The following is a 26,193-nucleotide window of genomic DNA, read 5'->3' as shown; positions in this document are numbered from 1 at the left end:
GTGGCCATGGGCCATGGTGGCCAACATGACACCCATCAATTGTCTAGCTGGAGTGATGCCCTCTGGGCCCAGAGAGTCCCTCACCAGTGCCCCCCTCATGGACAAGCTCCGTGCAGTGCCTCACTCCAAACTGGTACATTCTCAGACCCACAGTGTGAGGCTCTCGGCAACTAGGGGGCCACTGGAGGTTTGGAAGGGAAATCCCCATGGCGAGCCCAGGAAATAGCCCTCCACTGCCGTCCCCCTCCCTCTCAGGGAACGACCCACCAGCCAGAAACGAGCCAGAAACTCAACGTCATCCTGGGCTCCCTGGTCCCCTGTCTCATTCTCTCTACCCACCTCATCTCCCACACATCTAATTAAATACCAACTTCTGTCAATTCCGCCACGTAAATAGCTCTCAGAGTCATCTATAACAGGACTCTGGGACAGTTTTGTGTTTGTTTTTTTTTTTAATCTTCTTCAACAGGACTCTGTGAGTGATGGTGTCTAAGGAAATGGGTAGAATCTTAGTCTTATGTTCTGAGATGAGCAGCGGCAGATCGGACTCGAGGACAGGGATTCTGGGACAGACGCAGTGCCTGATGTAAGCCCAGGCTTCCGGTGCAGCCGGAAGGTGACACCCCATTTGAAAGAGCTGAGCATTGAGACAGACAGCTAAGAAGCATGGGATCCTCCTGGCCGAGTTTGATTCTATAGGATTGAGCTTGCTCTCCCTCACAAGGGCTGGAGCCCATTCAGGATGAGTAAAGAATCACAGCAGAGGGACCAGCATTTTCTCACACTGTCTTAGAAGACAGGTTTTCAATGGTGACATCCTGTGGTAACAAGAAGCAACTGTCACGAAATACTCATCAGACTCAGGGAGCTCCACAGGACGGGAGTATGTTGGAGTAACCTCCCACGGGGACTGTGTAAGCCCCCACTGTTTTACAACAACTTGAGAGGAGAGAGATCCCCAAGAGAGGGAAACTTCGCTTCCTGCCAGTAGAACACAGACGGGGGCAGCTTGCCTGGCCTTGAAATCTGGCTTTGCTATTCCCTTGCTATGAACCCTTTACAATACAGCTTAAGCTAATTGTATCTCAAGGTCCCCTTCCGGAAAACAAGGATGATAACACAATACATGTCACAGACTTACTATGAAGATTAAATGGATTAAAACCTAACATCGGACCTCTTGTGGAGTAGGGGCTATGTATGCATATCCCTGAGCTGTTATTTTTTAAATGTTGGAACAAGTTGATGAAATAGAGGAGGTGCTTGAGATGCTGGATTATCCGTCACACTTTCTGTCCACCCCTGTGCCACCACCTTGGCCTGGGACCACCCAATTTCTTATCTGAAATACCTCAGTTATTTCCCAGCTGATCCCCCTAATTCCGATGTCCCCAGTAACCCGTCTGCCACACACATCCTACTGATGTTTTTTTTCTTTTTAGAGTAAGAGAGAGAGCAAGCTTGAGTGGGGGGGAGACAGAATCTTTTTTTTTAATTTTTTTTAAACATTTATTTGGTTTTGAGAGAGAGGGAGAGAGACAGAGTGTGAGCAGGGGAGGGGCAGAGAGAGAGAGAGAGAGAGAGAGAGAGACACAGAATCCGAAGAGCGGTCGGCACAGAGCCCGAACCCACCAACTGTGAGATCATAACCTGAGCCAGAGTCAGATGCTCCACCAACTGAGCCACCCAAGCGCCCCTAGAGAGAGAATCTTAAGCTGACTCCATGCTCAGCGTGGAGCCCGACACAGGGCTCAACCCCACGACCCTAGGATCCTGACCTCAACGGAAATCAAGAGTTGGGCGCTCAACGGCCTGAGCCACCCAGGAGCCCCCATCCTATTGATCTTTTAAAAATTAACTTTGTGGGTGTCCCACTGGCTCAGTCAGAAGAGCATATGACTCTTGATCTCAGGGTTGTGAGTTCAAGCCCCACGTTGGGTGTAGAGATTACTTAAATAAATGAATAAATTTTAAAAAAAGGTAACTCTGGTGCTATCACTGACTCTGAAGACTGTTGAGGAGTGACTCCAGACTTTCAGAATAAGCTCTAAGCTTTGTGGCCTACCATTCCTAGCCAGCTGACATCTGATTCCTGCTCTGTTTGGTCCAGCAATACGAAACCGCCTGTACTTTCCAGAAAGCCCCAGGCTGTCTGGCACATCCACGAATTCCTGCTCATGCTTCAAACCTGTGTCTACGTATTCCTCCCCTCATGGAACCTTCCCAGATCTACCTTAACGTTCATACCTCCTCCACTGAGCCTCTGACGCTCACTTGGATAATGCCCTCAGAGCCTCGTCGTATAATTACTTATATAAAAATGGATTTCCCACGCTAGACTGAGGACTCTGAAGGAAATTTACAGAAGAGCCTGAGTCTTTTTATCTTTCTTTACCCAACCCCTGTCATACTGTCTGGAATATATAGATGGTGCTCACTACACTTTAAAACTTCACTTGAATAGATTTTGATGTGATTTTCCTCTCGTGTAGTTGTCTTGTCCTGGCCACCAAAAAGCAGAAGTTTGCTTTAACCATCTTTGCACTTGTGACAGGTACTTGGTTACCGCGTTCAATTTGACCAACTGAGGTCAGTTTGGTTGGCACGGGGGTGAGCAGGGGCGTCGGGGGGAGGCTGACTCTGTTACACCTTTGGGATAGGTCTTGGAGGGAGATACCTTAGCAGCACATGAGCACATCAGCCCAGTCCTTCACATTTTTGTTTTATCACATTCTGCTCTTGTTGCTTTATTTGTAGCTCGTGCAACGGTGAGAGCAGCAGACGCACAACTGAGCTCTTATAGCTCCTTCACACTTCATAGAGTGGCCCATTTCCTCTTTACATCAACCCGACGAGAGCCCTCTTGGGAGGAGACGGAGGCCAGGTGGCAGACCTTGACTAAAAGACACAGCTATAAGGGGCCAAGCCTAGATGTGAACGGTCAGTCCCTGATCTTGGCCACTAGGAAATACTACTGCTCAGTAACATGGCTTCTGTTATCTGTGTGGCTTATGTTTTCACATCATATAGGGATCTCACTATCGACATCTAATACGATATTTCTCAGCCTCGGCTTTATTGACATTTGGGACCAGATGATTCGTCATGAGGGCTTCCCTATGCTTTGTAGAATGTTCAACAGCATCCCTGTCCCTTCCCACTAAATGCCAGATGGGCAGGTGGCAGGTTGGATAACAGGGGGACTTACTTGCAAGGCTTGTCTTGGCCAAAAGACCAGGGGATCTCTGTCCCCAGCCACCAGGATCTTCAGAGTTTATAGAGAAGCTCTAAGAGGGTCATTCACTACGTCTTCCAAGGTTGGCAACACCACATTGTTTCTCAAGGCCTTGAAAACGGCTTCCCGGTAGAAACAGGGTAGAAGATACATTCTCAGCACAGGGGAGGGGGACAGGCCTCCGACTGCCTGGGGCCAGCTCTCGGGTCAACCTGGGGTCACCTCCTCCCCATGACCTCCTCCAGCCTACTCTGAGGACTTGTAAGGAACGTCTGTTTAACGAGTGGCTGATGCAGTTCTGGGTGCAGGATTTATGTTTACTTATCACACTTAATGAGGCTCATTACTTTACTGCTGAGAAAAGCTAGAATCACTACCGAGAAAAGAAGTTAGTTGGTAACAAATAAATCATTTGTGTTTCTAGAACATCGGCAACTTTGAAAAAAAGGGGGGGGATCATTGAGTGGAGAGTGAGCTTAACGACACCCTTACTAAGTTGGACAATAATGATACCACTCTTCGTCGCAAGAAAGGATATCCCTACATATATAAAATTAATCTCCATCATTTTAAGTTGGTGAGCCATTAAATTAAATGACTACACTAGTACTTTGGGGACAAATTCTCCCTTTTATAAAGGACACAGCCTTGGGAGTTGGCCAGGGTGTTCTCACTTGTCTTAGTCGAAGAGTTTGGGACTTCAGTATCGCTCGTGTCTGCAGAAACTCCAGGCCCCGTTCCAGCAAGACCTTCCCTTGGCGAATGATAAAGGAGAAGAATTTATCTTGAGCACATTCTATCCCTTTTTCTCAGAGACTCATTTCCTCCTCTGTGTAATAGGATGTGAACGCTGCCCCTGTGGGATCTTCTAAGACATTCAGTAACCAGTGTGCGCACGTGCCCAGCACAGACCCGGCCCCTACCGGACACCCAGTACACCTTAGACCCATTCCTGCCAGACTCCTACAGTCTTCTGTTGGCTCCTTAGACACGAGTGACTGGTGGCTCACCTTCCTTCTCATTTCTGTTAGGGGGTGTTTACAAAAGGCTCAGTGACCAGGTGATAACCTGCTTACAATAATATAGTCAGGGAGCCACAAACCTTGCTTCTAACACCGACTCTGCAAGTAGGTAGCTCTGTGACCTTGGGAAAACCACTCTGACTCTCTGAGCCTCAGTCTTCTCCTCTCTGTAATGGACAAGATTTCCAAGAAAACCACAAAGACCCCCTCTGATGTGGGCAGTTCATGGGCCACCAGACCTGCATCCCATCCCCTCCTTGCCTTTGCTGCCTTGATGAAAAAGGGCAAGTTCAACATGAAGCTCAGCTCAATATATGACTCTTATGTGATCCCAGTGTTTTCTCCCTCGATTGAGTGTAGTTCTTATTTGTTTTAAGGGGTTTTTTTTTCATATTGAGCAGATAAAAATATATACATATATATTATGCATGTACATAAGGTGGGAACACACATGTTCATTAAAAGATAATAATTTGAAGTGGGTGTAGCCAATCCAGTTGAGGAAAAGAACATTACTCATACCGTATGTCCTTTCCTGACCCCAATCCCAATCCCGTGCCCTTGCTTTCCCCCACCAGATGTTACTCTGAATTCTGTGTAGTAAGTCCCATGCTTTCTCTACATGTTACTACCTATATAGCTCTTAAAGGGCATGGTGTAGTTATTTTCGTTACAGGAATGAAGTTATATGTATTCTGAGACCTATTTTTCCTCCTTCACAGGCTTCTGAGAGTCAATCATATTGGCCCAGGTAGCTGAATTCATATGTCCTCATTGCTACATAAGACTTTCTTTAAGGACAGGTTTCCACTAAGGGATGAAGACATTCTACTGCTGAGGGACACTTGGGTCATTTCCCCTGTGTATGTGTGTGTGCACTCTTTCCAATAAGGATGTTATGAATATTCAGATAAACAGGAATATTCACGAACATTCAGGTGCATCTCCTGGTATACCCCTGCCAGTTTTTCTCTATATTTAAGACAGTTGCTGAGTTACAGAGTCCAATTAACTGAGTCGTAGCACCTTGTTTTCCAAAGTGAGCGCATCATTTTACGCTTATATCAGCAGGGAACACTCGTTCCCACGGCGGCCCATCTTTTCAACACCTGGTAAGGTCAGGCTGTGATTTTGCCAATCGGATGGATCTCGAAATGGCATCTCCTTCAGAACTGGGTTTAATTTGCGCATTTCTGATGACTGATGATGTTCAGATCTTTATAGATGCTTACTGACCATTTATCTAAAATGCTTGTTATTTTGGGGTGCCCATGTGGCTCAGTTAAGCCTCTGACTCTTGATTTCAGCTTAGGTCATGACCTCACGGTTTGTGAGTTGAGCCCCGCATTGGACTCTGTGCTGACAGCATGGAGCCTGCTTGGGAATTCTCTCTCCTTCTCTCTCTGCTCCTCTGCAGGTCTCTCGTTTGTGCTCTCTCTCTATCTCTCTCTCTCCGTGTCTCAAAAATAAGCATTAAAACAAATTTTAATTAAAAAATAAATTAATTAAATGCCTGTAATTTGCTGATTATTATTATTGGATCATTTATCTTTTTCTTAACGGGTTTGTAGGAATTCTTATGACATCAGCAGCTCTCACAACCTGTGGTTCTTGCCTATCTATCCACATTCCATAGTGTTACTCATGCCCAATTTACCCTTTTTTCTTTATCTTTGCTCTTTTTTGACCCTCTCTGGGCACACTCTTCACTCTTGAGGCCATTAAAACCCTCTGCTATACTATTAATTCTTAAATGGTATGTCTTTGGTTTTTACATTTAAGCTTTCCATCCACTTACCTAACACTGTTCCTCATCTAGCCCCTGTCCCCACCCTACCCCCATAGTAATCTGCCAGGCCAACTCCGTGGTGCATGAACTTGCATCTGCAGGGGGATTGGCTCTGGGCAGTCCATATACGCCATTGATATAGTTTTCTTTCCCTCTTAACAAGACTATGCAACCCTTTATAATACTGCAGTTTTGCACTGAACTTTTGATCTAGTAGGAACGTTGGGCGCCTGATTCTTCTTCAGGAATGTAGCAACTATTCATGACAACACAGATTGTAGGGGTCTGGAAGAAATGGGACCAAAATTTCTTTCTTCATTTAAAGTTTAGGTGTTGTTAAGTTTCATAATGAGGCCATTTAGTTTTTTTTTTTTATTGGAATTGCATTAAATCCACAGAGCAATTTGGAGTAACCGACGTATTTATGAAAACAACTATACATTTATGTTAGTCTTCTATTGCAATAAAACTTTATAATTTCTTATTAAGTCACTTGAATATTTTGTTAGATTTAGACCTAGGTACCATTTGTGTGTCTGTTACTAATTTATCTACTTTTTTAAAATTTTTCTTTTAGAGAAAGAGAGAGAGAGCAGGGGAAGGATGGAGAGTGAGAGAGAGAAAATCTTAAGCAAGGTCCATGTCTAGCACAGAGCCCAATGCAGGACTCGATCCTACAACTCTGGGATCATAACCTGAGCTGAAATCAAGAATTGGATGCTCAAATGACTAAGACACTCAGGTGCCCCTCTCTGTTTCTGAGTTAAATTTATCCCTTTAAAAAACCCCATTTTCTCACTATCAGTAGACAGAAATGCAATTGACTGTAGTCTTGTTTTTTATTGGCCAGATATCTCTATTCTCTTACTAATTCTAATAATTTGTCTATATATTCTTTTAGTTTCTTATGTCAAAAGTCGTGTAGGGGTGCCTGGGTGGTTCAGTCAGTTAAACATCAGACTTCGACTCAGGTCATGATCTCACAGTTTGAGTTTGAGCCCCGCATCGGGTTCTGTGCTGACAGCTCAGAGCCTGGAGTTGCCTTCGGATTCTGTGTCTCCCTCTCTCTGCCCCTCCCCTGCTAGTGCTCTTCCTCTCTCTCTCTCTATCTCTCTCTGTCAAATAAATAAACATTAAAAAAATTTTTTAAAAGAAAGTCATGTAATCTGTGAATAATTATAGTTATGATTCTTCCTTTTCCTGTTTTTTTTAAATTTTTTTAACGTTTATTTATTTTTGAGACAGAGAGAGACAGTGTATGAATGGGGGAGGGGCAGAGAGAGCGGGAGACACAGAATCCGAAACAGGCTCCAGGCTCTGAGCCATCAGCCCAGAGCCCGGTGCGGGGCTCAAACTCACAGACCGTGAGATCGTGACCTGAGTTGAAGTAGGACGCTTAACCGACAGAGCCACCCAGGCGCCCCCCTTTTCCTGTTTTATACAGTTATTCCTCTTTCCTGGCAAGGCTCTCCTGCAGAACATAGGCCACAGGAATGACTGTGAGAAGTCTTGCCTTAACCTTTTTTTAAAGAGACTGTTTTTGAACAATTCAGTATTGCATACTTCCTTCCATTATTTTAAGTGTAACTCATAAGTTACCGGTTTACTGGGTTTTCTTCTACTCTTGTATTATTCAACTTTAAAAATAACAAATGGTAATTGAAATGTTAGGAAATATTCTTTTCTCTGTTAAGATAAAGATGTGATTTTTCTTTTCACTTCTGTTAATAGAGTAGGTTGCCTTAATGTGCTCCATAATATTGATGTAAATTTGCATTCCTGGAATAAACCCCAATAGGTCACAATGTACCATCTGTTTGCATATACTGTCCTCTTCAGACAGCCAATGTTTTACTTAAATTGTCTCATTGTGCTCATTAATAAGATTTCAATAAGATTTTCCTTTATTTGGCTGTAGACCTTGTTTGGCTGTAGAATCAAGGTTATACGACCGTTTTAAAGTCAATTGTGCCACGGAATATTATTCCGCCATTAAAAGAAATGAAATCTTGCTGTTTGCAACCACATGGATGGAGCTGGGGTCTAATGCTAAGTAAAAAAAGTCAGTCAGAGAAAGACAAGTACCATATGCTCTCACTCATATGTGGAATTTAAGAAATAAAACAAATGAGCAAGTAGAAAAAAAAAAAGAAAAAGAAAGACAAGCCAAGAAGCAGACTCTAAATTATAGAAAACAAACAGGGTCACCAGGGGGAAGGGAGGTGGGAGGATAAGGGAAACAGGTAATGGGGATTGGAGAGTATACTTATGATGAAAGAATATAAAAATAAAAAGGGAACCTCATAAACAAAAAAAGTAAGGTGTAGCATCTCCCATCTTTACTTCCTTGAAATACTTTATATAATATGAACCGTAGTCTGTTTCTTGAACATTTAACTGGACTATAAAATCATTGGGGGAAGAGTGTTCATTGGGAAATGAAAGCATAGAATCACTAGCAGAGCCCCAAGGACGGAGGAGGGATTGTTTTCAAGATTGAGCTTGTCTATAAACTGAGAGGAAGGAACCGTAAAGGGGGGACTGCAGAGACAGGAGAGAAGGGGAGGGAAGGAGAGGAGGTCCCTGCAGGGGCGAGAGGAGGAGGTTCCACTGCCTGGTGGGGGCTAGACGGACCTGTGGAGACAGCTCTGTTCTTCAGAGGCAGGATGGAAATACGAGACAGTGGCATGTCTTGAAAGATGGTGGAGAGCTGAAGCAGAAGAAACTGTTTCCTGATGGGCTGTCTCTTCTTTGGGAAGTAGAAAGCAGGCTTGCCTGCCCGGAGAGGAAGGGTTGGAATTAAGGCTTGAGGAAAACAGAAAACGTGGATCTGAGGAGGAGAAGGAAAATAGGGCTGGTTTGATGTGCTGGAATAGAAGCAGGTCACTGGACTGCGCTTGGGTTCCAAGGGAAGGTAGCAGGAACGGAGAAGCTCAGGGGTCTACGAAGTAGGGTGATTGCCTGATGGTGGATGAAGAGATAGGTCATGACAGACTGGAAGGGAGTGACAGAGCTCGGAACTGGAGAGATCTGTGAAGCTCAAGTATAAATATTTGTAGGAAAGGGAGGGAGGGAGGGAGCTGAAAACACACCCGTGACCAGAAAGAACAGGTGTGGGGGTGTGTGGGGCTGGGTCAAGGTTAGGCTCAGTCCTGGTAACATCACGGGCAAGGACACGAGGAGACCCGGAGGTGCGAGGCTCTAACCTTCCGTCCCACGTGGTGTTACGCACATTATGCAATTTAATCCTCACCTCAGGACGATGACACAGGTCCCAACGTTCTCCCCAATTTACAGATGAATCGCTGATGCTTGGATAGGTGGAACGCCACGTTCAGCAAGGACGTTCCTCGGGCGGGATTTCAATCTAGGTCTTTCTGATCCCAAAGTCATTACATGTCATCAGTACCCAGCACTGCCAGGGAGACCGCGAAGTTGAGGAGTCACTCCCAGGACATGGAATCCACCCCCTACCCCAGGACTTTGGGGAAGAGAGAGCTTGGAGCCGGCACGTGCCACAGGGAGAAGTGGGACATGGGAAACACAGATGCTGCAGATTCAAGAATTCCTGGGGCTGTGTCTTCTCATGGGTCCATGTAAGGTGGATTCTTTGAAAATGGGCGTTCCTGCAGGTTTGTGGTATATAGGGACACTGTAACACTTGCAGTCACAGAGGTCATCTCATCTGGCACATTGCATGTGCACAAGGGGAGCCTTCCTTCTTTGTCCCTTGTCTCCATCCCTCCAAAAAACAGGCCTCCTGCTCCCGATTCTTGATATATTTATCCAATATTGGCAAAAACTGAGTGAGGGATTTTACCGTTAGCATCCTTTTTGATCCCCATGGCTACCTGTGAGTTAGATACCATCATCCCCAGCTTACACGAAGCAAAACTTAAGCACAGAGATGAAGAGATCTGGCGAGGAACAAATATCCCGGGCAACTGCCATGACCTTCTCTTGATGTTCTCCCCAAAGCCTCCTGGAAGACACAAGTTCTGTTACCCTGTGGGCACAGAAGTGGTGCTCCTTGATTCAAGCCTCATCACCAGTAAATGCTGGAGCTGGGACCCCAGTTTTGCTCTCCTGTGACCTTTGCCTGAGGGTGCTTCCTCCAGAACCACTGACAAAGGACCAATCTCCAGGCTTGAATGTCAGGCCAACCCTGCTCATTTCATCACTTTGGCTCAGGGCTCCCTGAAGACTTCGTTAAGCTCCATATTCTCCAGGGCTCCCCGTGTCCTGAACCACCTTGTCTGTAAGGAAGAACTCGGGGAATACCACAGGGGCTGGCAGAAGTCAGGGCCCAGGTCAGGGGTATGAGTGTCTGGGCCCCTTACCCCAGATGTTGACCGGCTAGCTCAGGCCTGGCATTGGACTGCCTGGGGTTGAGTTCCTGTTCAGTGTGCTCTTAAGGAGGCTCTGAGCCCCTCTATACCTTCACATCTTCATTTTCCAACATTCATAGAGATATTCCTACTGTACAGGGTTATCGTGGTATGTGTTCCTCACACGTAAGCATGCTGCCATTGCCACTTATAATAATAATGGTAATCATCGTTATTGTTACTTAAACAGATGTAAAAAGTGAGGCCAAGAGAAATCAAGAGAATTTCCAAGTCCCCCCACTGAGCCAGAAGCCACAATTCTGTTTTGGGGGGTTTTGTTTTGTTTTGTTTTGTTTTTTGTTGTTGTTGCTTACCTCAGCATTCTTCTTTCTTTATGAGGATGTGTTGGGGCAATATTGGTAAAGTGTGGTTCCAGTCAGCTCAGGCCACCATAAGACTGGGACCAGACTGGGAACTTCAACAACAGAAGTGTATTCTCTCAGTTCTGGAGCCCAGAAGTCCTGGATCGAGGCATCAGCAAGATTGGTTCTTCTGACAACCGTGAAGGCAGGACCTTCAGAAGTCTCTGCTTCGCTTATAGATGGTGTCTTCCCCCTGCACCTTCACACTGCCTTCCCTCCTTATGTGAGGGTGTCCAAATCTCCTCTTGTAAGAATACCAGCCATGTTGGAGTAGGGCCCATGCTAGTGATCTCATTTGAACTTAATTCCCTCTTCAAAGACATAATCTCCAAATACAGTCACATCCCAAGGTGGCTGGGGTTAGAGCTCCTGCATATGGATTTTGGAGGGACACAGGTCAACCCATACTCAATGCCTGCTACAGATTCTGACACAGAGAGGATGCTCAGAAAATATTAACTCTTGCTGTCACAGCACAGTTACAACTGTGCCTTATGTCTGCAGTTTGATGAAATCCCCATATTGAAAATGTCTAACATCCACAGCAGAAGCCCCTCAAACTCGGCCCTTTGCACGTGCCCCAGAGAGGAGGTCACACGGTTCCAGGAGCAGACTGTGCCCACAGGAACCTTCTGGGGAAAGAGAACCCACGTGCCTTTCTCCGCATAGAGTTGCTTTGGCTCAAGCCATGAGCACAGAGTGAATTACACATGGGTGTAGGGGCATATGCAGCCAGAGATGGGACTGTGGGCACTGACCCCCTCTGTCTGTGAGGTGGGGTGGGCCTCCAGCCTATGATACAAGGAATACAGTTGGGTGTCCAGGAATTCTGGATGAACAAAGGAGATTTGAGTTTGATTTCTACACCCTTTCCATGTGAAGAACAAAGACTCTGAAACACCTTTCTTTAGGTATCCATTCTTGAGTTTATAATGCACAATCCTTAGACACAGGATTCTTTTAATCCTCTCGGCCAGTTTCCAAGATCTTTCCCCACCCCGTTCTTCCCAAGGCCAACCATACTTCCTTCCCACAGAACGCCCTCCTTATCTATAAGGCAGGTGGGGAGGATAGAATTACATGTCTCTCGTCCCGTCTTCAGGTAATGGACTCAGTGCTGTCCAGGACCTGAGCATCTCTGGTCCCCTTCCAGGACCAGTGACTTTGTGACACTGGGCGTCCTGTGAACGAGGATGGCATGGGATATACATTCAGGTCTTCCCTGGCTCTGAAGATCTGTGATGCGATATACGGAGCCTACCTCGGGGGTGTGTGCACCCCTGGCCCTCCCTTCTCCCCTCACACTACAGCAGACCCAGAGCCTCAGAAGGCAGCTCACATCTCTGCCCCTGCAGGAAGAGAGGCCGGGAATGATGGATGGAGACAGATTTGACAGGTTGATTTCCGTGAGCGTGTGGGTGGGAGTAGGTTTCAGCCTAAAGAATGCAGAAGGAAATACCATGTCCACGTGTTTGTTTCTTCCTGTACCAGACAGAGGGTGCGCTACGGCCCCTGCACCGTGGTTGGCTCTGGGAGCACGGGAGCCCTCAGCAACCTGCAGGGCTCACCAGTCCGTGAACGGATCACGGAAGACGATGGGAAGCCCACCGAGGGCAGCTCACTCAGCGTGGGGACAACTGAAGAGGCTTCCGAAGAAGGGCTTTGGACACGTCTTGGCCGTGGGACCCCTGATGAGCCCATCACTCAGCACAGCTGGGAGAACCGGGGAGTTAAGAAAGCACTCCAAGAACTGTGAATCGCATTACAAATGCTAATTATTATTGGGAGGGAGCGTGCTCTCAGGCAGGATAAAGCTCAAAGTACCGAGCAGGATGGAACCCTGGCAGCTGGCACCCTGGCTCGCGGGATGCCACCTCTGGGAGGCAGCCGGTGCTCCAGACACACAGCTCGAGCTTTCTCAAACCTCCTACATCTTGTCATGCGTGGGTGCCTCGGCTCCCCTCCTGCCTGCTGTTTGGCTTATTTATCAGAATTAGACTGCCATGACATCCCCCGCACACATGCGTGTACACACACACGTACACACACACACACACACACACACACCTGGGCACACACAGACCTAGACGAGGCACCGGCAGCTGTTCTCTGCTGGGCAAATCGTTTGATCTCAAGATAAATCAGAAAAGACCAAATGCATGAAACAACCTTCAGCCTCCTTCTCAAGACGCCCCCTGATTCTGATAACCCAGTGGGTGTGAAAGAGCTGAGGTCCGTTCCTGACCCAACCTGCACATCCTCAGAGTGGAGCGCAGAGCAGTGGGCTTGGAGATAGCCTTTGTCCTGCCATGCCAGGGTGACCACCCTTGCATTTTCTGCAGTGACACAGACTTGCTGAGAATGCTTTCCTGTGCCGCAGAGAGGACACCGGTTGAATACAATAAAAGGTGGCAAGCCATTAATCAGCTATCAATGGGTGCTTTCAATGTATTTAAGAATAAAGGAACATGTTCTGTTAAATGGGAAATCAATTTTATAAGAGATTTATGGTGTGATTCCTTTCTTTTAAAATATAAAACAAATGGATAAAAAGTAGCACCTGAAAGTATACAAAACCAAGATGGGTTCTGGGAGTTGGGAGATGCTTTTAATTCTCTCCACTGTTGCCGCATTTTCTAAATATCATACCGAAACCGTTCTTTAGGTCACCAGGCAAAAATAAGTGTGGTTTAATATATTTTTTATATCACCTTGATCCTATAGGGGCCAAGAGCAGGCCACCCCAATATGGTGCACTTTGCCATGAAGATGATTTGTAGTTAAAAGGCAATCAAGGGGGGAGCGTCTGGGTAGCTCAGTAGCTTAAGTGTCTGACTTCGGCTCAGGTCATGATCTTACAGTTCTCGAGCTCAAGTCTCACATCCAGCCATCGGGCTCTGCACTGACAGCTCAGAGCCTGATGCCTGCTTCAGGTTCTATGTCTCCCTCTTTTTCTGCGCTTCCCCGGCTCGCACTCTGTCTCTCTCTCAAAAATAAATAAACATTAAAAAAAAAAAAAGGCAATCAAGGGGTGCCTGGGTGGCTCCGTCGGTTAAGCATCCAACTTTGGCTCAGGTCATGATCTCGCCATTTGTGAGTTGGAGCCCCGCGTCGGGCTCTGTGCTGATGGCTCAGAGCCTGGAGCCTGCTTCTGATTCTGTATCTCCCTCTCTCTCTGCTCCTCCCCCACTCATTTTCTCTCTCTCTCTCTCTCTCTCTCTCTCAAAAATAAATAAACATTTAAAAAAAGTGTTTTTAAAAAGGCAATCAAAACCCAGCAGATTCAAGAAAAGCACTTTACCTCCCCCTCTACAGCCCGAAAAGGATTTAGGTAGAAGGCCTGCTCCAGGAAGAGAGCGACCACACTGAACTACATTGTGGTAGTAACCGAGTATGGAGGATGGCCAGGAACTCACGGGCCTGTTGGATCAAGCCCCTTATGTCTTGCTGCTCCCCAGGGGGCCCAGCACATTGGTTTCCCAAACGTTGACTGTGTTTCATCTTCCTGTGAATTGCATTCCTTCCCTTTGAAGTCCCAGACCCCTACTCCCTTCTCCTTAGTTCAGAGTGACATATATGCCTCATTTGGCCTGACTGGCTTTGGAATTTCCATGTCTGCGTAGATTTCCCATACCGTGCGAACTGAATCGTATTTTCTTCTGTTAGTCTGTCTCCTATATTCTTAGTCCTGCTGGAAGGACCTTGAGGGGACGGGAGATTCTTGCTCCCCAGAAATTCAAACAACCTAAAATTTTGCACTTCAGACTTTTGTGTATTTTAATAGTCAGCCATCCATCCATCTTTCCTCCTGACACATCCATCCACCTGTCCATCCGTCCATCCACACTTTGGCCTCCCTCCCTCAAGTCCCTGGGGTATAACCAAAGGCAGAGGGATGAGTGGAAATCTGTTGGTATGGGACCATGGAGTGGCCCTTCCTTCATAGCTTGCTCTGCTTTACATTGAGATCGAAGTGCACATCACAAAACAAACCAGGAGCTTCTCCTCGGTTCCGAGCAGGCTGGGCGGATGCAGCCAAGAGCAGACCAGGAGAGGCAGGATGTGCACATGGGTCAAGGGCAAAGGTGACTTCTGAGTCAGGCTGTGCTGAGATTCAGAAAACACTGAATTTGCTAGGCGAGGGTCTCAGAGGTAGGGGTTGGTTGCAATAGCGATAACTAACGTGTCGAGCCCTTTGTAAGTAAGAGACCCCTGGGCTTGCCAGTCCTGTGCGACCCTCTTGTCTACACAGGGAGAGGGGAGAAATGAAGTTCAGGGTGACCAGGCACCCCAAGACACTGGGAGGCTGAGCCCTATGAGGAACCCCATCCTCCCCTCTCTCCCTAGGACCCCACTGACACTGAGGTCCACTCAGTGGCTTTGTGACCTACAGGGAGTTGCTCAACCCTGTCCTCAGTCACAACATCTATGAGGACAATGACCTCAGCATCGCCTCCTTCCAGGGTTCTTTCAAGGAACAAAAGGACTAAGACACGAAAGCCCACTCCAAGCTTCCACTTCCTATGTGTGTGACCGTGACTTTCACCATGCAAGCAGGCGTCATGCTTGCCCACATCGTTTTGCAGGAACCCAAACCACCCCACAAACTTCGGTCGTCACATAAGTGCATCTCTGGAACCTGTAAACGCTCCAATTAAGATTTTGATGTTTGGGGTGCCTGGGTGGCGCAGTCGGTTAAGCGTCCGACTTCAGCCAGGTCACGATCTCGCGGTCCGTGAGTTCGAGCCCCGCGTCGGGCTCTGGGCTGATGGCTCAGAGCCTGGAGCCTGTTTCCGATTCTGTGTCTCCCTCTCTCTCTGCCCCTCCCCCGTTCATGCTCTGTCTCTCTCTGTCCCAAAAATAAATAAACGTTGAAAAAAAAAATTAAAAAAAAAAAAAAGATTTTGATGTTTGAGAGAAAACGCATAGCATGTCTTCTGATATAAAAGTAATGTACGACCATCCTACATAAAGGATCCTTTCCATTTAAATGGAGAAGAAATCTTAATAAGAGATGATTGCTTTATGAATATGAAAATTATATATTCGTTGCATAATCAACCAGTTAATTGACACATTACTGCGCTTCCCCTAGAGTGCGCGGAACAGACTCAAAACCACGTGACCAATTGTTCCAGAGCGTCTTTTAGAAAGCAGGAAGCCTGCTATTCAGCTGAGGGTACAAACAAGTATCCAATTCAGATTGTCTATTACTTATTTAGCACCTGCTGTGTACAAGGAGAGACTTGCCCAGCTTACAACCTTCAGGGAGAAACTCCCCACCACCACGAAGCGGGGCGCTCTGAGCTCGCACACCTGCTGGCTCTGGGGGAGAGGGAGCTCGGCAGACGCTGGGGGCAGGAGGCCCCCAGGCAGGTGGGGTCACTCTAGGACACAAAAGCTGGTAAGGGCCAGACCCAGAGTAGGGACAAAGGAGCCTGAGTTCCGTTATCTCAGGGAAAATTACAGGGCTCAGCAGTTGGCTGGATGTGGGGGGAGACAGTTAAAGAAAAGGAAGGGGTCAAAGGCACTCTGAAAAAAGCTAGGATCTGCCTCCTTGTCGGAGTAAGGTTGCCCAGTTACAGCAAATAAAAGTAAGGATGCCAGTTAAATTTGATTTTCACGTAAACAACAAAGCGTTTTCAGTATGAGTATGCCTCAAAGAGTGCATGGGAAACACTCTCCTAAAAAGGTGTCTGAAATTCTAATTTAGCTGGGCATCCTGCGTCTCATCTGTTAATTCTACCCAGAAAGACATAAACTCAAAGTGCCCCGGTCGATTTTCCTACAGAATGGCCCTGAGCACTGTGTCAGCACAAGCCAACGTGACCTACAGCTGGCTTAGTCCGCATCAGGGGACATGGGGGGCTGCACTGACCCCAAGACAGAGCACCTAACAGCCAGTTTGCCCAATCTATAAGGGCTCAGAATCTGAGTGCCTGCCATGGACCCATGAGGAGTAAATAAGAAGGCAGGTGTAGACAACAGCGGGATTCAATAAAGGGACCCAAATGCCACGTAATTGCTTGAGATGTATTCAGAGAAGGGGCACAGACACCAAGACTCTGGAAAGGGAAAACCCACTTCCGCTTGTCCTCCCTTCCTCCCATTCAACAAATACTTATCGACTTCCTAGGACGTGCCAGACACTGTGAACTTCACTTGTGAAGATGAGTCAGCTCTGGTACCCAACAGGCAGCCTTGTGCACTGGGTTTCAAAAGCTGGCTTTGCCACTTACAAGCTGTCAGATCTTTCACTGATGCTCGGTGTCCCCATCTGGAAAGTGGGCATAATAGTGCATCCATGCAAGGCTGGTTTAAGGATTCATTAAATGAGAATTCATTTAAATTCATTTAAATAAGCACAGAATAACACTCACCCAAAGCTAGTTGCCCCTCTAGGACACCATTCTCAAATTCCATTCGTGGAGAAAGAGGATGGTCTCAGAATCACAACGTTGTAAACAAATGATGTCATGTTTCAGGAGCCCAGAAGAAAGAGCAAGCTCTTAAAGGAAGGGGACATTCACCCGCGTCCTGAAGAAGGAATAAGGTGTGCTAGACATAGGGCTTTTAGAATTTAAATCTGCCCAGGGTCCCTCCTGTGGAACACTATCCCCCTTCCATCCTCAATCATCAGTGTTTGCCCAGCTTGTTAGGTGGATCCATAGGGCATCTCGGCGAATGGTTTTCAAAACTGCAAAAGGATATTTTTATAGGATGTTATTTTAGGAAGGTAAAATCCCAGCTCTCATACAAATATAAAGTAAGCAGAAGTCAACCGTTTTGTGTAATTTATTAACAAACAGACCAGTAATATGTTACTAAAGGTCCGATGAATTGTTTTTTTTTAAAAATTTTTTTTTTCAACATTTATTTATTTTTGGGACAGAGAGAGACAGAGCATGAACGGGGGAGGGGCAGAGAGAGAGGGAGACACAGAATCGGAAACAGGCTCCAGGCTCTGAGCCATCAGCCCAGAGCCTGACGCGGGGCTCGAACTCACGGACCGCGAGATCGTGACCTGGCTGAAGTTGGACGCTTAACCGACTGCGCCACCCAGGAGCCCCAACCGATGAATTGTTTTAACCTTAATATATACTCGACAGGTACATTGACAAATAGCAATTTGTGATGTCATCAGCAATGTCCGTCCTAAGTGTGGAGTGTGTGCCTGGCTTTATGCGATCCCGGCAGTGACTACTTTTATGAGACCAAAAGTATGCAAGTATGGAAACGTGTGGGGTGAATGTTGATGCGCAGTGGTGATGTTGGAGCATGAGGTGGGCGGAGGGCCACCACAAGCTAGCACCTACCCGCACCCCCCCACCCCCCACCGGGTGTGGTGTGTGTGATATTCCTCGGGCACTCCTGGCTGCCCAAGAACAAAGGAAAACCAATGGTTAACTGATAGAGCCCACAGTCATTCAGGACAGGAGTCTCCATCAGTTCACAAATATCTTAGTAAATTACAAGAAAAGGCAATTTTATCAATCGCCTAATCTCCAGAAACCTATGGACTCAGTTTCTTAGAGCCCTAATATCACTTCCCCTCTGTAGTTATGTGGGGAACAAAGGCCAGAAGGAAATGGCAGGTAAAATTCAATTTATTTATAACCTGCAGCCCATTGACAAATATGTGAGGCAAATACAGGGTGTAACATTTCTCCAGAAACTCCCAACTCTTCCAAGTTAATGCCTTACTAGAGGGAAAACCTTAGCTTGACAATAACAAGGCCTCTGGTATCTTAAGAGTCCTCTTTAGCATATGAAAGTCCTTCTGGAGGCCTTCCTTTTGTCTCTACCTCCCCTGACTCCAGAGGATAAAACTAGTCCCTCCTCACAACCCCAGTGCACCTATCCCCATGCTTTAATAAAATCACCTCTTTGCACCAAAGACGTCTCAAGAATTCTTTCTTGGCCGTCAGCTCCAGACCCTATGTGAGGGGTCTCATGACCCATGATCAAGCCCCATGATCAAGACCACTCCAAGACCCCATCAAGGGGATGTAAGTTGAGGTCATAAGACAGCAGTCTGGAGGGCACCCCCTTGGACAAATTTAATACACAATGTACCTGCGTGTTAAACAACCTCATGACGGTCTGAATTCTCCGAGGTGCTAAATTCTCTGAGGTCAGGTGACATGTTGGAAAACCTAATAATCCATTTCTAAGAGAAAAGCACTAATTCTGGCTGCTCTCCTCAGTAAAATACTGGTAGATGCTTTAATTTTTACTTCACTTGCCTCCATTGCCCTTGATTGGGGCCTTGATCGACCTGTTCTTCCACAGGTAATCCTACCCTTCTGCTTCCTTTCTAGTGACCAGCTTTGCATATTCTTCCTCGGGCACCAAAGGACACTCACTCATTTGCATTTGCGTGACTAAAAGAGACTCCTCAAGTGGTTCTTTGCACATCAGTGAAGATGTGATTCAAGGTGGTTTTTCCGACTGTGGTTGAGAAGTAGCTGATGACTTATCTTGCTTAAAAAGCAAAACAATAGGTTCCTCCTAAATCTCATCCCTCAGGGCATCCAGGAAAATTCAGAGTTGCCCGTAAACAAAATTCCAATCTCCAAAATTACAAAAAAAAAAAAAAAAGGAAAACAATAAAACTTTCTGCTATACTTAGCGCCCTCTGTAAGAGTCAAAAGTCATGATTGCAAGTAAGCGCCCAACGTAAAATAACGGAAGAAAATTTTTAAAATAATAATGCAAAGAAATAAATTGGAACGTATTGGCCCAGGTAACTGAGAAGGCCCATGATCAAGCGGATCGCAGATAAAACTTAAATCTGGTCTGGTTCTGTTTGTTGCTACTTGACCACATTCATCAGAGAAACTTTCCACATGTGGTGGGCAAAATAGTCCCCAGGAAGTCCAGCCTGAAATAAATGGTCTACAATAGCAACAAAACGAGCTAGTGTTCTACAATGTACTAAAACCACAGCCTTCAAGGTTATCTTTTATTACTGGACAGAGATTATCTGCCTCATTACTAGAGAAAGCTGACAAGTAATCGGGAAATACCACACAGGACTGTCAAGTTTCAAAATGAAATGATGGTAAATTCCTCTAGATAATTAAATGATCCTTGGGTGCGCTGGTTAAACAATGACCTATGATGACTTTGTAAGGATTTGCTGTACTCTCTTGGCCTTATTTTCCTGTGCTGGGCATATTTTTCTAACCAAACATAAGGTTACAACAGATGTGTCTAAGAACAATAAAGGTAACGATAGACAAAATTATTCAGTGTAGAATAAGATGTACTAATCTGTTAGTGGCCTTTATCTACTTTTACTAGTTCATTCTAATACTACAAAGAATGCTTTTATTTTTAATTTTTTAACATTTATTTATTTTTGAGAGAGAGATAGACAGACAAACAGTGTGAGCAGGGGAGGGTCAGAGAGAGGGAGACACAGAATCCGAAGCAGCCTCCAGGCTCTGAGCTGTCAGCACAGAGCCTGATGCGGGGCTTGAACTCATGAACTGTGAGATCATGACCTGAGCTGAAGTCAGATGCTTAACTGACTAAGCCACCCAGGTGCCCAGAGAAGCTTGCTTTCTTTCTTTTTTTCTTTCTTTCTTTTTTTTTTTTTTATGAATGTTTTATTTATTTTTTGAGAGAGAGAGAGCAAGAGCGAGCAGGGTAGGGGCAGACAGAAGGAGACAGAGGATCCAAAGTGGGCTCTGTGTTGTCAGCAGTCACTGGTTTGGATGAACTTGAATTGACAGGGTTATATTACCATAGGACTTCTTGTGAAACCCATCCACAAGGTTGCAACTGTTGGCTTTAAAGGTACATTATTCTGCCATTTGTTCCCTTAACTTTCTAAGAAAACACAGTACATTTAGAATATGTGGTTAGGAAACTCAACTCCCAGCCATTATTTTTAATCAGGCTCCTACATATTACTCCCTCTTTATCCATTTGCAAATAATGCTTTTCAATTAAGCTCCTTCGCTCCATGAATGGAAATTGAGGCCCAAGGTTTGGCTGAAATGACATCATTTACCAGCCCCTCTATTTCTCTTAATAATGACTGGTCCAGTCACTGCTGGGTTGTTTGTTGTCCGATTTTCCTGTGAGAGTGAAAGCAAGCCGTGGCTGTGTTTAAACACAATGAGTAAAGTGGAAAATTGACACAATTATTCCAATGATTTGGGCTAAAAGGAAAACAATAAATGAGTGGAAAGTAAGACACGCTTCAGCAGACACCCTACAGATGGGCTGTCTTCATTAGCCACACTCTTCCTCCTAATGACTTATTTTATGGATTCTCTCTAGTGGGCTCCGTAGTCAGAGATTTTATTGTATATGACATGTGAGTCGGTTCAATGTCTATTTGCTCAGGAAGACAGTCCGGTGAAGTCGTTGCTACATTTTCTGCGGAGCGAAAGAGAATGAAGCTTAGTTTGAACAAATGCAGCCGTAATGCCAGCCCCACACCTTACCAGCTTGGGCACTGGTACCCGTCTCTGTGACTCCTCTCCCTGCTCTGCCAAATGGAGATTACGATGCCGACACTCCAGGTTATCATGGAAATTAGATGAAATTGTTTACATGTGGCCCAGGGTCCAACATCCAGCAGGTTCCCAGTAAATGCGTCCTCACATCCCTGCCCTTCTTCCGGGTGGGTCTTGAGCTAGAGGGTGGGGATCAGAGAGGGCAGGGTATGGATTCGCAGTGTGGGAGAGGGGTTCTCCAAACCCTTCTGCTGCTAAGAAACCCTTTGAGTAGGAGTGAGAAGTGTGAATGAGAATGCACCAGCCCAGACCCCGGAGTCAGATTCTCCAGGGGAGCGGCCTGGGGCCGAGGGGATGCTCAGTCGATGGAAGACTTCATGGAAGAGAGAATCTTGAGTCTCAGCATAACAGGGCTCCTCATCACCTCAGATCTACAGGTCTAAGGTCATCTCAGAGCCTGGACAACCGACATTTCAAACAAGCTTACTTGTTTCCTTTGCAGAACCATTTCTTCCAATGGATCTAATCGGAGGATAGACTACAGGGAACCGACAACATGGAGCCTTCTGGATTGAATCAGAGGGTGAGTGGGAATTTCCTTTGGGACGCACGCACCGTGGTCGACAAAACAGTGCCCCCCGCTCCCACGGCCCTAAGATGTCCACACCCTCGTTCCCAGAACCTGGGATCGGGTTGCCACATATGGTAAAAGGGCATTGCAAATGTGATTAAATTAAGGATGGGGAGACCATTCTGGGCAATCTGAGTGGGTCCGGGGTAATTACAAGGCTTACTATACGAAGGGGACAGGACGGTCAGAGGCAGAGGTATCCTGATGGAAACAGAGGTCAGGCTAATGTGGGATCATGAGCTAAAAAATGCAGATGGTCTTTAGAAACTGCAAAAGGCAAGGAAGTAACTTCTCCCCTGGAGACTCTAAAGGAAGCACCGCTCTGCTGACCCAGTTTGGACTCTTGACTTCCAGAACTGCAAGAGAAGGAGTTATTTGGGTTGCTTTAAGCCACTGGGTTTGGGGTAATTTGTTACGGCAGCAATAGGAAACGAATACATATGCCCACACACTCCTCTTAGCAAGAGGCCATGAAGGTGGGCAGGAGACACTCTGTCATGCTGCCAGGAAAGGTCCGCTTATCCCAGATCCAATTAAGTAAAGGGCAACACTGGCCAAGGTCACAGCGGAGCAGGTCATCAGCACTGACACCCCAGCCACACCCAAGTCCTAGCTTAGCAGCAGCCTCAACACTGGAGGCAGTGTCCACAGTTGATAGCAACAATAGGACCCCAACGGGACCTACCGTCGACTCGGGACGCCGTGTGCAGCGGCAGAGGTTGTGACTTGCGCAGCTCCGAGGGCACCTTTCCCGTGGCCTGTAATCATGAGTGGTGCTCTTGGAGCCAGGGAGTGTTTGACCCCCGTGACCCTGCACGGCCATTTTGGAATTAACGTCAACACTGTGCTAGGCTCTAGGGGTGCAAAAATGGGCAGCAAACAGTCCCTGCCCCAGGGTATTTAGTGAGCATCTATTATGTACCAGACACTGTGCTAGCCCAACACTGCATTGCATTTATAGGTCATGCTGTGAGATTTGGGATTTTATTCCTGCTGTGATGATGGGAAGTCCTTGGAAGATATTAAGCAGGTGAATGACATTGGTTTATTTTTTATAAAGATCACAGGTACAGAAAGTGTGGCCAAGAAGGATAAAGAGATGAGCCTTGAAGAGCACAGTGAGTTAGAACCAAACCCAGGTGAGAGGGCAAAGCAATTTTAAAACAGGAAACAATTTTTTTTTTCAAAAAGAAGAGAAAATAAAATAAAAAAAAATCATGAATGAATGAATGAACAAATGAAATAGAGACAACACTCTATGAGGGGCAGAGAAATGAAATGACTTAGCTCTTGGGACTCCTGGGAGGCAGCTCCATGAGAATATGGATCTTTTCTATCTTGTTCATCATTATTCTGGAATGCCTACAGCAGCACTCAATTTATGGTGTTCTATAAATACTTGTCCAAGAGTAGAAGGAAGGAAGGAAGGAAGGGAGAAAGGGAGGAATAAAGGAAGGGAAGGAGGGAAGAAGGAAGGGAAGAGGGAGGGAGGCAGGAAGGGAGGGAGGAAGGGAGGAGGGAAAGAGGGAGGGAGGGAAGGAAGGGAGGGTAGAAGGGAAGGAGGGAAGGAGAAAGGAAAGGAGGGAGGGAGGAAGTGAGGAGGGAAGGGAGGGAGGAGGGAAGGGAGGAAGGGGGAAGGGAAGGGCTTCAGAATGAGTGACTTTACTTGCTTTCCCACTGTGCTATTCAGTAGAGCCCTGCCCTTCTACTCAAGGAAGGCATGAGTCACGAGTCACAGCCTGTGTCCCTGGAGGTCTGTGTCACCAGCAAGAGTCTCCCATCCCTAGTGGTTTACACTTCCCGGAGCACTTGCCCTGGAGCATGTCACACGATTCACACAGCTGTCAATATGCTAAGCACCCGACCCTTTAAAACAGGGGAAGTACATTAGTTACATAGGAGAGAATGACAGATGAATAAATGAATGAAGGATAAATAAGTAAAGTAAGACAAAAGTTAGGATTCAAATCATGGTTCTGTAGCTTCCAATTACCTTAGTGACTTTGTCACCTAACTTCTGTGAGCCCTGGCTCTGTTCCCCATGCACATGGTTGCTAATGCTTAGCCAGGGTCTGGGACATGAGAAAGACTCACAATAGGGTAGTTATGATGGTATTAAAGTAAGGCTAACCCCAGGGATACCGTGACTCAAATAAGATAACGTGCAGTGACGGCAGTGACCAGGATCCCGGTTCTGAGCAGCAATGAGTCTGTGACACAGAACCGATTTGTTTTCCTGGTAGAGGAGGTGCCATCCTCAATGAGCCAGCATAGGAACACCAAGTTAGTGACCACGAAGAGAATATTCACTATACACATCCTCATAAGAAATATGGCCGGGACTTTAACGGGCTTATGATTTGTTCCATTCCAAAAGTAATATATACTCATTTGAAAGGATCGGGAAATGATATTGAGGCAGGAAGAAGAAAACAAAATTACTCACCTACCAGCCAGAGACATACTCTGTTAACAGAGTAATATGTTTCCCTTTATGCTTTGATTTTCCTCTTTATAGGTTTTTAACAAGAAACTGCGGAATTTATTTTTTGTACCCAGCAGTGAAAATATCATATCTAAGATTGAGCATTTTATATTTTGCCCACTTGTCTTTATAAGATAAACATTTTCTCCATCTTTTCTTGGGCTGGTGAACACAATTATCATTGCCTGCAAAATACCCCAAGTGTATGGGTCTGTTTTACTTATCGCCATTAGCTCGCTTCCACTTTTTATTGAGTGAACGTTGTTGCACGTAAAGTTTTCTTTCAAACTTTAGAAAGTCTTTTGTATTTGGTCAGCATTTTGTTGTTTGCAAAGCTGGTTCATTTTACTCTATCATTTGGGAGATATTGACTGTGTACCATATGCGAGGCATGGCTCTACTAGGGATTCAGCAGGGAAGAGATCTTGCTCTCCTGGATGAAAGCTGATTCTAGATTGTAGACAACATCTTATCAGCCATTACGTTCGCCCAGTGTTGGCAGGCACTTCCTACCATTGTAGGTCTGAGGAGCTTGGAGGTTCAGACGGCATCGCTTGTCTGTGACAGAATGATTCCACAATGGATTGTCCTGGATGTAGGTCTGGTGTGCTTTCCTGTCTTCCTGCCCCTACACACTTGACCTGTACTAGAACGGATGGCTTGTCTCCTGCCTTTTCTGCAGGGCCTCAGCCCTGCCATGGGTTTCCGTGTGTCTGTCTGTGGGCTCCCCTGGGCTGGGAGCTCATTAAGGGCCAACATGTGGTCCTAACATTTCCATGTCCCCCGTGCTCGCTCCCAAAATGGCGATCAAGAAATGTTTCTTGGGAGGGGCACCTGGGTGACTTAGTCGGTAGAGCGTCTGACTTCGGCTCACGTCATGATCTCACAGTTCGGGAGTTTGAGCCCCTCATTGGGTTCTGCAATGACAGCCCAGAGCCTGGAGCCTGCTTCGGATTCTGTGTCTCCCTCTCTCTCTCTGCCCCTCCACCACTCATGCTCTGTCTCTCTCAAAAATAAATAAACATCAAAAAAAATTTAAATATTTTGTCTTCTTTTCTCCTGCCCAGTGTCAATTATAACAAGGATGCTCCATTCACCCTTCTGTCTGCAAAACCCAGTTCCTACAGCCCAGCTGGGAGCATGTCCCCCACTCTCGGCGACCTCTCGGTGAGAGGTCAGCGACCTCTCGCCGAATCTGCTGTCCCTGCTGGGTGGCGAACTGGGGGACTGACACCCAGCCCCACTGTGAGCCCCAGGGAGCCTCCCTGGGGTGAGCCGTGAAGGCCCCAGGAAGCAGGGGTTGGGGGAATGATCTAAAGTCAGACCACAGGCAAGGGGAACAGAGTTTGAGAACAGTGGGATGCTTTCCATCTGGGCATGAAATGGGGTTTTCTCTGTGGTTAATGAGAACAGCCTGTTTCCAATTTGACTAATGCCTTCCATTAGAGCTTTGGCCCAGCCCAGCAGAGAGGCATGACTGGGGGCTTTGCCGTCCTTTCCCAAAAGTCAGAAACTGCTTTGTCCTTCAAAATTTTCCTTTGATCCCACCCAAGAATCTAAGGCAAGATTTACTGAAAAGGATCCAAAAAAGAGCCCACCCCTCATTTGCTGGCTAGCTCCTAGCTTTGGGCAATTTTCCTCACTTCTCTGAACTTCAATTTATTCTTCTGTAAAATGGGGGTGATAACAGCTGTCCAGCTTCCTAAGTTCATTACGAGGATCAGGTTTTGAAACAACAAACAGCAAGGACTGCTACAATTTACTAATCTCCTCATACGCACTGGCCACTACACATGACTTTTTAACCTC

The sequence above is a fragment of the Lynx canadensis genome, chromosome F2 (genome assembly GCF_007474595.2).
Source record: "Lynx canadensis isolate LIC74 chromosome F2, mLynCan4.pri.v2, whole genome shotgun sequence".
Classification (NCBI taxonomy): domain Eukaryota; kingdom Metazoa; phylum Chordata; class Mammalia; order Carnivora; family Felidae; genus Lynx; species Lynx canadensis.
The sequence above is the reverse complement of the archived record's forward strand: the minus strand, read 5'-3'. Positions refer to the sequence as shown.